This window comes from Grammomys surdaster, unplaced genomic scaffold, assembly GCF_004785775.1.
Source record: "Grammomys surdaster isolate TR1022 unplaced genomic scaffold, NIH_TR_1.0 65, whole genome shotgun sequence".
Classification (NCBI taxonomy): Eukaryota; Metazoa; Chordata; class Mammalia; order Rodentia; family Muridae; genus Grammomys; species Grammomys surdaster.
Genome location: NW_021604567.1, coordinates 10,779,442 through 10,792,945, shown reverse-complemented (window position 1 = coordinate 10,792,945; position 13,504 = coordinate 10,779,442).

Sequence of the window (13,504 nt, the reverse complement as noted above, 5' to 3'; positions counted from 1 at the left end):
TTAGCCTTCTTGCACTGTTTTCTACAAAATTTGTCACAAAGATATTTAATTTAATGTGATGCAAGATGGATTATATTTGAGTTTTTCATTTGCAATGATGTTGTTCCCTTAATTCCATTTTCAGGACTTTAGTGTCCTAACTCTGGCATCACTCTCCTAGAATTAAATTCTTCCAGTAGCTGGGATCATAGTGTATGTCTGTGAAGGAAGCACAGTGACAAATTTTGTTTTCAGATAATTAGGCCATTCTAATTTTTTACTTGAACATACCATACATGAACAAAATATATTGTGATGCATTCACCCCACTGTTTTCCTCAAACTCCCCATCCAGACCAAACAGCCCATCTACATCCATATGACATTAATAAAATTATGATTAGTAGTAGCCTGCTGACTCCAATTTATATAAACAATATTCTCATGTTGTAAAGCATTCTAGACATAATGAGCAACTTAACAGTGTTCACACTGCCAAAGTCAAGGGGCTCTCACTGCCTCAATAGCCACCACAGTAGCACCCCAGTTATGGGTGAGTCCACAGGAGCCCCTTCCCCATCATCCATCCTGGAAATCTGATTAACTTGATCTGGTGTAGAAATTCTGCAAGCAGCCACTGCTTCTGAAAGTTATTAATCCACTGTCTAGAGAGAAGACAGTATTTGACTACTCTCTCTGTCAAACTCTTCTTTTCTTCTCTCCCACTTTTTCTAATTCTTCCTGACCATTGGATAGCTCACTTGAGAGCTCATTTTTAGCATTTCAAGTAGTTATGTATTTTTGCTTTAACCACTCCCTACTACAAAGAGAAACTTGTCTGATCCAAGTGGAGAACAAGACCTTATTTATAAAATGATTATTTAGTGAAATAAATCCAGTCAGTTTCCACATTTGGCTCATGGTTTCCTCATTATGGACTTTTGGCAAGGTTTTAGAGTACTAACCATGATAACATTCTTGTGGAACAATCTTGATATTCAAATGATATCATTGTTGAGTACCATCATATACATCCTTTCCACAACTGCACCAATGGATATAACTTGCCTGGTCAGTCAATATTGTATCATGAAGAGTCCAATACCAGGCAAGACCAATGAATTCATTCCTCTCCATCGAACATCATAGCACCTTCTAGCATGATGAAATGTACACAGTTCTGTAATATTTTTGGTTAATTTGAGTTGATTTATTGATGCTTGCAACAAAAATGTTTGTTGTCTACAATCACAGCAATAGTACTTAATTATGGGAAGAAACCAAGATCAAAACAGATAGCTGTATTATTTTGGTACTGCAAATCTTCTGTGACGATTACCTCATAGGATACCTCTTTTCTGGTACCAAGATTTTAATAAAATGTCACAAGTCTTCTTGGAGGAGTATTGTGTATCCATGCACAATTTTTCTTATCAAACTTCTTTTTCATCTTAAAACATTTTTAATTAGTTTGATAACTAGTGAATTTCTATGTGCATTCTTTAGTTGTCTTTAGGTCTGATGTCATCTTGTCCCAAATCTCCCTTCCCTATCCTCATTTAAATCTTTCAAACAATTTATTCCCATCCTTTTATGTTACCAATGTCTTCCTATCTTTCTTCTTAAAATCTGTAGTAGGTTGAAAGATCGTAGGATTTCACATAGCCATCAACATAACAAGCATTATGGTTGAGTCTTCCTCCTCCTTTAATGTCCTCATACCCTCCATGTTTGTTCCTTTCCACAACCAGGACTCTCCTTTTCTATTTTCATGTCTCATTTATTTTTCTAGATCCACAGTAATGCATCTAACCAGAAATGCCTGGTTTCTAATTACCTGGCTCCCACATGTGTGCTAATTGAAGAAAAAGATTCAAAGCGACAATCCACCTGTGAGAGAGAACATGTTTAATTAAGGTATTAAATAACAGAGTTGGAAACATTCTAACAGAAGCCACAGGTCTTGTGAATAATGTGTTTGGGCTCTGATGTCATGTCATACTCTGTACAAGCTGGGCTGGGTTGAATGTCACAGATTCATAATAATTTCCTTTAGGGTAAAAATGTCTGTCATTAGCTAAAATTTCTTCATAGTCTAATTTATTTATTACAATGATACATAAATATATGTTAACTTTATCTCTGGTTTAATACAGAGATACAGATGTGGATATTAGACTTAAATATTAGATGTAATTTAACCCATCATTTAGAATATTACTCATTGTCCTTAAGAACAAAATTTGCATTAAATTTTTGGTGTTGTTAACACTTTATAAACTTTTCTCTTGAAATTGTGATGGCTTAAGTACATTTAAATAATAAAACTATCTATAATATAAGTTGGAACACAGAAACATTTTTTCGATTTGATATCTACAGCATTAGGTATCTTAATTCAATGGTTAATTATGCTTCCATTTTATTCTAATTTTGGGTAGCAAATCACCCTTCCTAACTGTCATATAGAGTATTAAAGATACAAATTTAAGTGTACTATTTCCCAGAATAATATTTTAATTTTAGTTATATATTTTTAAAAAGTACATTGTTCAAAGTATTTATATGGTAGTTTTTAAATTAATTTCCACATTAAAATATTTCTAGGAATTTATTTCAAGCCATAGCTAATTATATACAAGCCTATTTTAAAATAGAATGTTTTCAATATGATAAAATCATGTGTACATGGGTATAGTTATACAAATAAAGCAATTTACTATAATTGTTGAAATGTAGGAAAGTTTATGCTCGATAGTAGTCTCTGAACAAATGTTTAAATTGCTTCTTGGGTTCATTTCAAGAAACACTGGGAGGCTCCATGGGGACTCTATGGAATTTTGCCATTTTGTAGAGGCATGAATTTTATAATAGTATTAACAGTGGGGGGTTCTTGCTATCTTTATTTATAAGAATGAATAACTGTTACACCTGTCTAACTCTTTGGGAATTCTATAGAGAATATTTCTGATGTATTTCACTTTCTTAGATCTAGTATGAGAAGAAATAAGCAAGTGTGGATAGGTTTGCTTGAAATGTGATTTCAACAGACACTATCCATTATAGATAGTATAGCAAAGAAGAGAAATGATCAAATGTATTTTCATTTCCTTTGCTTAGTTTTGAAGATTTTCCATCTTGTGGAGATTTCAATCAACTTTAATATAAAGAAAAAACTTATATACTTATCCAGAAATCTTTTAGTGCTACAAATTAAAAATAATGATTGTTTTTATCCAAAGTATAAGTAATAAAGTGTTCAGGAATGAACATCCAGTGGTTATAGTTTTTCATGAGGTGCTTTTTAATATATGAGAGATGATAAATCTAGTCTTTTGGTTCTATAGGAAAAGTTTAACAATATTATTATTCCATATAAATATTTAGGAAAACTAGTTTATGACTATAATCAAATAGGACCTACAGGGATCAGAAACTCAACATGCTAATATAGTCTGGAAATATGGAACATTATTTTAAGAGATTTTAATGTGCATAAACCCTATTTGCATTTTTGCTTAGTACATTTTTCCCTGTTTTATTGTACATCTAGCTATATTATCACTTTTGGATAGTTGACTAGAATAGACAGGACCAAAGTCAGACCACTTTTCTGTGTTGATGGGGAGAAATGGTCCTGCTAGTGTACAAATAGGCTCATATTACAGATGCCAAACTCCTCTTAAGGATCATGAATTCTTATTGATCTTTCATGTCCAGTCTCTTCAAAATTTTCTCTAGGTTAGTAGGTGGAATAAATAGCCCAAACAGTAGTTATGTGCTGTTTCTCATGAGGCCCTGTAGCCTGTGGCTTCCAAGGTGTTCCATTCTGTTATGTATAGTTTCTCGGGATTCAACTTTCCAACAAACAAGATTCCTTGTTCATAACAAAAACTATCATTATAGCTGAGGAATTACAAGGATATCAGAAATTTAACATCAGTCTCTAGAGAAAAGGACAACGTCTTTTTATCCAATAGTCTTCTACCATATGAATGTTGGTGAGATTATCTGATTAAACTCTTATGTACATTCATTTTATTCATTACTCAAAAGTATTTTCACTTAATATACATATATTCTTGATTCCTCACAGATATTGTTACCTTGTTCCTTCTGTTTTATAATGAAAAATCATGAATTTTTATTATTTCCACTATGAAAGCAGTGTCATTAGATTTAAAATTGCTTTTGTCTTTAATTTTTCAAAAGATTAGCAAAGTAGTAAAAGTAACCTTCTATATTTGTTACATACTAACTGAGAGTCTTCCACCTATTTGCAAATTTTCTATATGAAATCTTGCTCTGCTCTTCTACATTGTATTTTGTAACATTATGTATTCTCTCTCTCTTGCTTTCTTGTTTTGCTTTTCAGGATCAGACATCATGAATTCTGTGTTTGTAATTTCTAGTTGGTAGGTTTTTTGTTTTATGTGGGACTGTATAAGGGTATCCTGGGTCATGGTTGAGCAGGTACTTAGAACCCCGAGATTCTCTGTGGAATTCTGCATGAGGACCAGCAGGAGTTCGGTACCTCCCATCATCTAGGATCCTGAAAAGAGCCACATTTCCATAGAGTCACATAGGCCAGGCTTTAGGCCTCAGGCCCTAGAGATTTACATACTAATGAAGGCCAGAGGGCAGAGCAAATTAAACATTCCTCCACCAGATCCTCCCCTAATCCTCCCCCTTCTCCCTCCCTATATAACTCGGGACTGCCCTGAGTTTTGAAGGGGTACGCCTAGATCCATCTATTATACGTTATGACAATAAATCTTTTTAGAACCAAGGACTTCTTCGTGTTACTGGGGCCCGCCGCCGCCAAGGCCCTTAGGCCGCTGGAACCATAGGATCCTCTTCCCTGATGTGGGACCCGCCACGGTGGTGCAAGCTTGCGCCGCCGTGGCGGCCTTTTTTAAATTTTCCCCACAGTTTTACATTTATCCCAGTTAGAAAACTTTTAAAAATGACCATAGTTTTTAATTTTTTCATTTGTTATTTTATTGCAAGTTTATTGTTCTCTCACTTAGTTTGTCCTGATCGTCCTTTTCCTTCCCCATATTCCTCTTACAAGTATTTCTACAGGTCCTTTCATACCAATATCTCTTCTGCCTTTCTGTCTCTCATTAGAAAATGAGCATGCTTCCAAGGGATAATGATGAAATCAAACAAGATATCATATAATAATATTAAAAAGACTAACATATCATTTTAGAAGAAAACAATATCAAAAGAATATATAACAAACACATATAATCATACAAACTTATTCATTTGAAAACTAAGAAATCACATAAAAACACTAAACTGCAAGATATATTATATGCAAAATGACCCATAGAGTAAAAAGGCCAAAACAAGCACTTATGGCCTTAATATAAATTGCTTTATAATATTTGTCCATGGTTGGGTCTTGATGTGGTAAGTTTTATTTTGAGGAATAATCTGAAGAGTATTGGCATTAATTCTTCTTTGAAAATTTGTTAAAATGATGCATTCAAACCAACTGGCTGTGGGCAATTTTTGTCAGAAGATTTTAGTGACTGCTTTTATTGGACTAAGTGCCTTATGTATGTTTGAATTGCTCATGTGATATTGGCTTAATTTTGGCAACCTTTGTCTGTCAAGAAAATCATCAGTTTCCTTTCAAATTTTCTAATTTGATGGAGTGCAGGTTTTATACCATGTCTTCAGGATTCTCAGAGTTTCCCAATTTTCAATTCTAATTACGTTAATTTAGATATTTTCTCTCTCCCTTTAAGATAATTTGGAAAAGTGTCTGCTAATCTTATTGTTTTCTCAAAGACCCAACTCTGTCCTTTGTATTGTTTTCTTTTTCTTGTTTCTATTTTATTGATCCCAACATTATATTTTCCTAAAGTGGAAATTTCTGGATATGTCAGGTGACACAGCCTCATGTGTTGAGGCAGACTCACATGGTGTTTAGCTATGGCTGACACATATGTTGTTTTGCTGAGGCAAAACCCATGGGAAGACACTTAAAGTTTGGAGAGAGTATAAATAGGACTCAATAGATAGTGACAGTGTGCTTCCATAGCTAGCTTTGCAACTCTTCATTTGTCTTGTGTCTTTGTCTTTGATTTTTTCCTTCATTGAGAGAGGCAAGGCAGAGAACTCCTGTTGTCCTGATTGTCCTGGGAACTCCACATGACTTGTGCCAATTCGGTGGAATCCTGGAGGTTTCTGCTAAATTGTGTCACTGCTGCTGATTCATGTTTGTTATCCTGACACTACTTAACTGGACTGCTGGTATCCTGACAGAAATTGGAATCACCTCAGGAACTTCTTCTAAACGGTTCCCCATACTTTTATCCTATTTATCAACTTTTCTTCCCTAACTGTGAATGGTGGGCTATAAACAGGGTCAAAACATTTGAGAACTCTTATTAAAAGTAGGTTTAAAAAAATGAGAAAAACCATTTATATGTGTGTGTGTGCGATTGTGTGCATATTTTATGTTGTTCTAGAGCTTTCAGAAATGCTGATAATTTACTAGCATGAGATCTTTCCAAAGATTTTATTTAGGAACTCTTAACTATGTACTTGTTTTAAAATCACATCATTTTGTAATATTTCTGTTGTTGTTTATATAGGTCTTAAGTCTGTGATGGACAAATAGGTAGCAGGATGTTATTTAAATTTGTTGTATCTTTTGAGACTCGATTTGTGTTAAAGGTTGTTGTTAATTTAATTAAAAGTTCCATAAGTATCCGAGAAGAATATATATTTTTGTCTACATATGTTAAAAGTTTTATAAATATATTAGATACATTACATACATTGGTTTGTTATATCAATTAGCACAGAAGTTTTTGTCTAGCTTTTGTCTAGATGACATGTCTATTGTTGAGATTGCACTTTTGAAGTTCTCTGTCTCTCTCTCTCTCTCTCTCTCTCTCACTGTCTCTCTCTGTCTCTATCTCTGTCTCTCTCTCTCTGTCTCTCTGTCTCTCTGTCTCTCTCTTTCTCTCTTTCTCTCTTTCTGTGTGTGTGTGTGTGTACTGTGTACATATGAGTATGGAATTTAAGCTGCAATATCATTTATTTTACCAACTTGAATGCCTCTGTGTTTGATGCACATGTGTTAAGAATTGCAATGTCCGCTTGTAGGATATTTCCTTTCCTCAGTTTGTATAATCCATCCCTAACTCTTTTAATTTGTTTAGGTTTGAAGTATATTTTGCCAGATATTAAGATGGCTACAACAGCTTGCTTTTTAAATCCGTTTGTTTGGAATATCTTTTTCCAACCTTTTTAACTGAGGAATTGTCTACCCTTGATATTATGGTGTGTATATTGAATGCAACAAAAAGATGGATTCTTTTTCCACATTCATTCTTTTATTGAGACTATGTATGTGAAGAGAAATTAATGAGCAGTATTTGGTCACTCCTGCCATTCTACTCTTATTGTTATTGTTGGCAGGAATGTTGCTGACAGTTGTTTGGTGTGTATGCATGTTTGTGTATTTTTAACATCTTTTGATTTGCTGTTCAATGCTTATTGATTCATGGTATTTTCTTGGATGTAGTTAACCTCTTTAGGTTAACTTCTCTGTCTACTACAACGTCTTCTGGACTGGAAGTGTAGATACTGCTAAAATCTGCATTTATTAAGGAATTCCTTGTTTCACCATCTACTGTGATTGAAAGTTTTACTGAGTATAGTACTCTGTGTTGGTGTCTGAGATCTCTTAGAGTCTATACATCAACTGTGCATGATTTCCTGCCCTTTACTGTCTCTATTAAGAAATCACAGGAGCTGTTCTAGTAAGACTGTCTTTTTTATGTTTACCTTTCCTTGTTCCTTTCAGTTTTTAATATACTTTCTTCTGAAAATTTAGTGTTTTAATTATTTTGTGCCAGTAGGACACTATTTTTTTTTTGGTCCTGTCTTTTCTAATCCAGTCTATGTTCTGTATGCTTCTGGTTTCACGGTAGGCATCTTCTTCTTTAGATTAGGTTATAGAAATTTTCTTATATGCTTTTGTTGAAAATATTTTTGTGCCTTTGATGAGGATTTCCTCTCATTCATCTATTCCTATAATTCTATGATTGTCTTCCTAGATGGTGTGTGTGTGTGTGTGTGTGTACATGTGCTTAGGGTTATTTTGATTTACTTTTTTTCTTTGACAATATCATCCATTTCTAATTCCACGTCTCTAATAGCAGACATTCTTTCTTTCATCTGTTATATTCTCTTGCCGAGGCATACCTCTGAGATTCCTGGCCCACTTATTAAATTTTAATTTCCAGATTTCCTTCAGTTTGGGATTTCTTTACTGATTCTATTTTCACTTTCATGACTTGAACTCTTTTATTCATTCCCTTCCACTGTCATAGATTTCTTTAAGGGATTTACTCACCTCCTCTTTTAGGATGTCTCAGATTCATGAAGTCTGTGTAAGTTCTTTTACTTTTGCTTCAAATATGATGAAATATTTAGGACTGGCTATGCGAGGCTTGTTACGCTCTATTGGAAGTATATTGACCGTGTTATTGTGTTATTATTAACTGGTTTTTACATTTCTGTATTGGGTTTGGAAAGATTATAATTTGAAGGTGTTAGTTGCTATCTTTCTTGAGTTCTGTTCCTTGGTTTTTGTTGTCCTTCTTGAATCTTAGAAAAAGTGTGTTAGTTGTGGTTGTTAGTAGAAAACTCTTCTCAGATCTTGATAGGTGTGAATATTGGGGGTTCTAGGTAAAAATGTATTTCTAGGTATTAGGAATGGGAATCATCTCGGAAAAGGTAACTGATGTAGTCCACCGGAAGAAGAGAAAAGCAGATTATTTAACCAGTATCTGCTTAATACCCTGGGAATTGGGGCAGAGAGCGTGAGAGTGCTACAATGCTTAAACAGAAAAATGGACAAGGAGAAATGGAGTGAGTGGTACAGATCTGCAGGGAATCTATTGCTCTACTTGCTAAAATGATCTGATTTTTGGAAGTAAATGTCTGCTGGAGTTGAGCATTGGAAGAAAGCAGTGAATCTGGGAAGACAGTCTAGAAGAGAGGTCTGTGTGATTTGCTTAAGATAGGGTATAATCAGGTAGGGAGGCTGCAGCAGGTACTCTGAAACAGGTGGGATGAGGCTAGGGGAGTGGATTTGATCTCTCTAAAGGAGAGCTGGAGAAATGCAGTTGGACTACATGCTATTCAAGGCTGTTTTTCTGATTTACACGACCTGTTGCTTCCTAGGAAGTGTCTGCTGGGATTTGGAGATAGAATAAAGCAATGAGTGTAGAGAGGACATTTTTCAGTATAAGATCTGTGTGACCCACTGAAGAAGAGCCCTTTGTGGGTAAACGAAGTTGTAGCAGATGATCTCCTACCTATCTGGGGATAAGGCCAGGGAATTAAATTTGAGGGAGCTGAGAGAGAGGTGAATATATGCAATTAAAATACCTGCTTCCATTGTTGAAGAGTGGTCTGTGAATACTCAGAGAATGCCTGCTGGTATTTAGGGGTGGGATAAAGCAAAGGAAGCTGTGAGGGAGGTTAAGATATGAATTTTAATTCATTTTCAACCTATCTTGAATACTCTACCAGGAGTTCCGTGTATTAAAAAATATGAGAGACCTTTTGGGACTTTTCTGGTCTCTATCAGCCTGTGTATTGTTGTAATCTTCCTTCAGGGCATTATTAGTCATGTTGGTGAGGCTTCAATTGTCTGGCCTCTGTCAGTCCTAGGAGTCATAATCTCACAGCTAATTTCCTGTTCCTTTGATATCTATAATATTTCTACATTTTCTTCTTAATTATCCCTAAACTCTAGATGAAGGAGTTGTATTATAGATATACATGTTGGAGCTGGAATTAACATCTCTGCATTTTGATTGGTTACAGTTTTCTGCATTGCTCTTTATCTGATGCAAAGGGAAGTTCTGTTATTGAGAGGGTAGGAAAAAAATTTTTTTTCTGGCCTTAGAGGTTAATCACTTTTAGTAAACTAGGACTTTTGGGTTGTCCTACAAAATCCATGACTTCATTAGCTGTATAGAGGAAGGACATGAGTAAGCCCCAAACACTATGAATTAATTCAGAATAATTGCTTCTTTTGAGACAGAGAGGAATAAAAGCTTATGCTAAAGATTGTAGATTGAATTCAGAAGGTTGGTTTCTGTGGTCATTTTCATGACTCTTGATGAACACTTTCTAATCTGTCAATTACAGGTTTCTTTTTTGTTTGTTTGTTTGTTTGTTTGCTATAGATCACTAAGGCACTTTTAGATATGGTGACCTAGCAAGAAGTAAATGTAATGTTTCAATAATAATTAACTGCAATGTAACCAAGGACCACAAAGACAACTATATCACATTCTTTAGTTCAGTGTTATGTGTACTTTGAATAACTTTACATCAGAGGACACGGTACATCAGATTCATCTCCCACTACATTTGTTGATGATTAAGTTATTTTCAGACAATTTATTCCTTTTCTGTTGCTTTGCTTCCTTCTGGCCTTGAGTTGAACTTAGAGAAGAGTGTCTCATTACCACCATGCCATTGATGCCAGGTGCTACACTGATTAAGCATGAATTGAAGAGTCAATTTCTAAAATTTAAATCCGATCATTGGACCAGTGTTTCCACTTCTTTTATCTTCACATGTAGTTACATGTTTTCCTTCTTCTAATTAACAGGAGTTTGATGTGTTGGTCCAGCTCGTTTTCTCAGGCAGAGTTCATTTTTATAAGCTTCCTAAAGTATGTGCTTAAAGAGTTGCATTTTTATTTTCAAGCTACTGAGGTGGCTCAGGATGGATAAGCACACATTTGATGTATTTAGCAATTTAGGTAAACTGTTTTCACAGGACAGTTGAGATGTACTGAACAATGGATTAACATGTAACAAGCAATAATTTCCCATCAATTTACAACTGGAATTTTAGTGGAATGCTCCTTGTTCCACTCCTGTCATTTCTTGTTATTATAACATTAATTTAAAAAAAACAACTTGAGATTGTATGGCTATTATTTCAACTTATTTTTGTTGTTATTGAAAAGGGGTATAAAGTAAAAAAAAAACATGAAATTTGTTTTAGATAAAGATCCTCCTATTGTTTCATTAATAGGAATTATCTGGATTATAGAAGTGACCAATATACTGCCTCAGGGATATATTTGCAAGGGAGAATTTTATATGGGATACTAGTATGAGTTTGTTGTTGTATTTCTATAATCTTTTCTACTTAGTTTTAACACAAGGTTCTTTTGTGTAGACCATCCAGGCAATGATGGATGCTGGCTCTAAAAGCCTCCAGAATTATTAAACTATAGATTTATCAATTAGAATTTTGACCCTCAAAGATTCCTGAGAATCTTTTATCTAACAATAAGGATCTAACAATAAGGATTACTGACACCAGTTATTAATAACACATATTTTTGCAATAAAACAGTTAAAATTCTAAATAGAACTAAAAGCCATGTATCTTTTTGGTGAACATATTCCTATATTTATCATCATTACAATAGATTAACTCATTAAATATTAAATGGAATCTTAGTTTGCAATAGCTTTATTTTTAGTCATAAATATTTTTCAGTTTTAGAGGGCATATGTACAGTGCCAGGTTGGAGTAGGAAGAAAAACAGATTTAAAGTAGAATAATTAGTAATTTATTGAATAAATAATCCTTATAAGAACTGGGTATGGATCAACTATAAATATACAGAGAACGTAGCATGATACAGATCACCTGTCTATCTTTTGGCCACACACATGGACCGATTTTTTACATTACCAACATTCTCCACAAGATTGGAAAAATGATAATTCTAGGGAAAGGATTTTTATTGATCTAAATGATCTCTTTGCTCTTACAGTCTGTAAAAAAATAATATTTTAATATATCAAAATATTTATGATGTCAATATTTTGATTTAATAAAATAACTACATCCCTGATAAAAATTGTTAAGGTTATGTGAAAAAATGTATTAATCTAATAATTATAACCAACACAGATTACTAGGATCAAATTACAATACAGTTTATGAAACGACTACCAAATTTATGTAATAAAAATTTTATAGATATATTTTATAAGTATTAATATTTTATCTACTCTCCTTGGACTTGTACCATCTTAGGCTATTCTGGATATTTGGCAATATATTTAAATTGAGATCCCATGGAGGCAGAATGGGTCTTTCACTGTCTGATTTCATTCCTTTTTGAGTTTATTGAAGTCATTAAATAATAATAAGAGAAAAATTTAAAAATTTCACTACTTTCTCAATATTCACATGTCCTTGGTGCCTATTCATATTACACAACTGAAGTATTGTTAGGATCAGTCAGTAAACCATTTCCTTTCAGTTGTTCTTCATGAGAAAGATATCTATATTTGTAAAGTGAAATTACTTCCAAGATCCTTCATTAACGGCTAAGAAGAGAATTGTGTCCTGAGAATGAATACTTTAAAGTCCTCTGGTTTTGCTTCTTATAAATTTTAATATTATCTGTCACTAATTGTGGTGGTTTGAATGAGAAATGTCTCCCATAAGAACATCCATTTAAATCTTCGTCCTCAGGTGGTAGTGAGCTATTTCTACATAGATGGCCAGTATGCAAATAAGGGTAGCAAGTAAAGCAAGTATGTTACTGAGTACCAGCAGGAATGCTTTATAACCTGCAACCACTTTCTGTTCTCTCTCCCTCAAATTCCTGTGTGAGGATACACTATGACCTTTCTGTGTGCTGAGACTGTCAGTCTGCCTTCATGCTCTTGAAAAGCGTGTTCTCTTACATAATGGACAGTATCCTTTCTGGAACTATATAAACCTTCTATGTCATCTAAACCACTCTTCATTGTGACATTTCGTTATGACAACAGAAAAGTAACTGATGTGACAATTATATATAATCTCTTAAATTCTAAATTTTGTCGTCAATTGTACTGGTATTTATTTGTATGTGTGTCCTTTGTATATGCGATTTTATTATTTTTTGAAATAAGACAAACTTAAGAACAGCAATATGAACATACTTTTCCCTACACAAGTGAAGTAAACTTAGAGAGAAATGATAATATCTGCTCAAATTTTCTTTTTCAACATTTTGATACTAGGATACAGTGAGTGTTAACATGGTACTCAGTATTAAAGATTTTCTTTGAGATCTCCTTAGAATCCTTTTATACATACATATATATATATATATATATATATGTAAATAAACACTTCAGTTATTTCTGCTTCGCGAAGTTTAGCGTTGAATTTATCAGCCTGAACATTAGAGTACTGTGAGTTGAATAATTACTTGTGAAGGGAATGACCAGTACCTTTTCAAACATTAAATAACATTCCAAGTACCCGTACACAGGATATGTTTTTGAGGAATCTCTCATTGTTGGGTCAAACAAAACATTTCCAAATATTGCCAAAAGATGGCATTAGACTCAAAAATGAGCGATTTTGAAGATTTATTGAAATTGACTTCAAATTTCACTTCCCTTATGGCTGTAACTTAGATTGATTACAAAACTTTCTTACTCCTCCT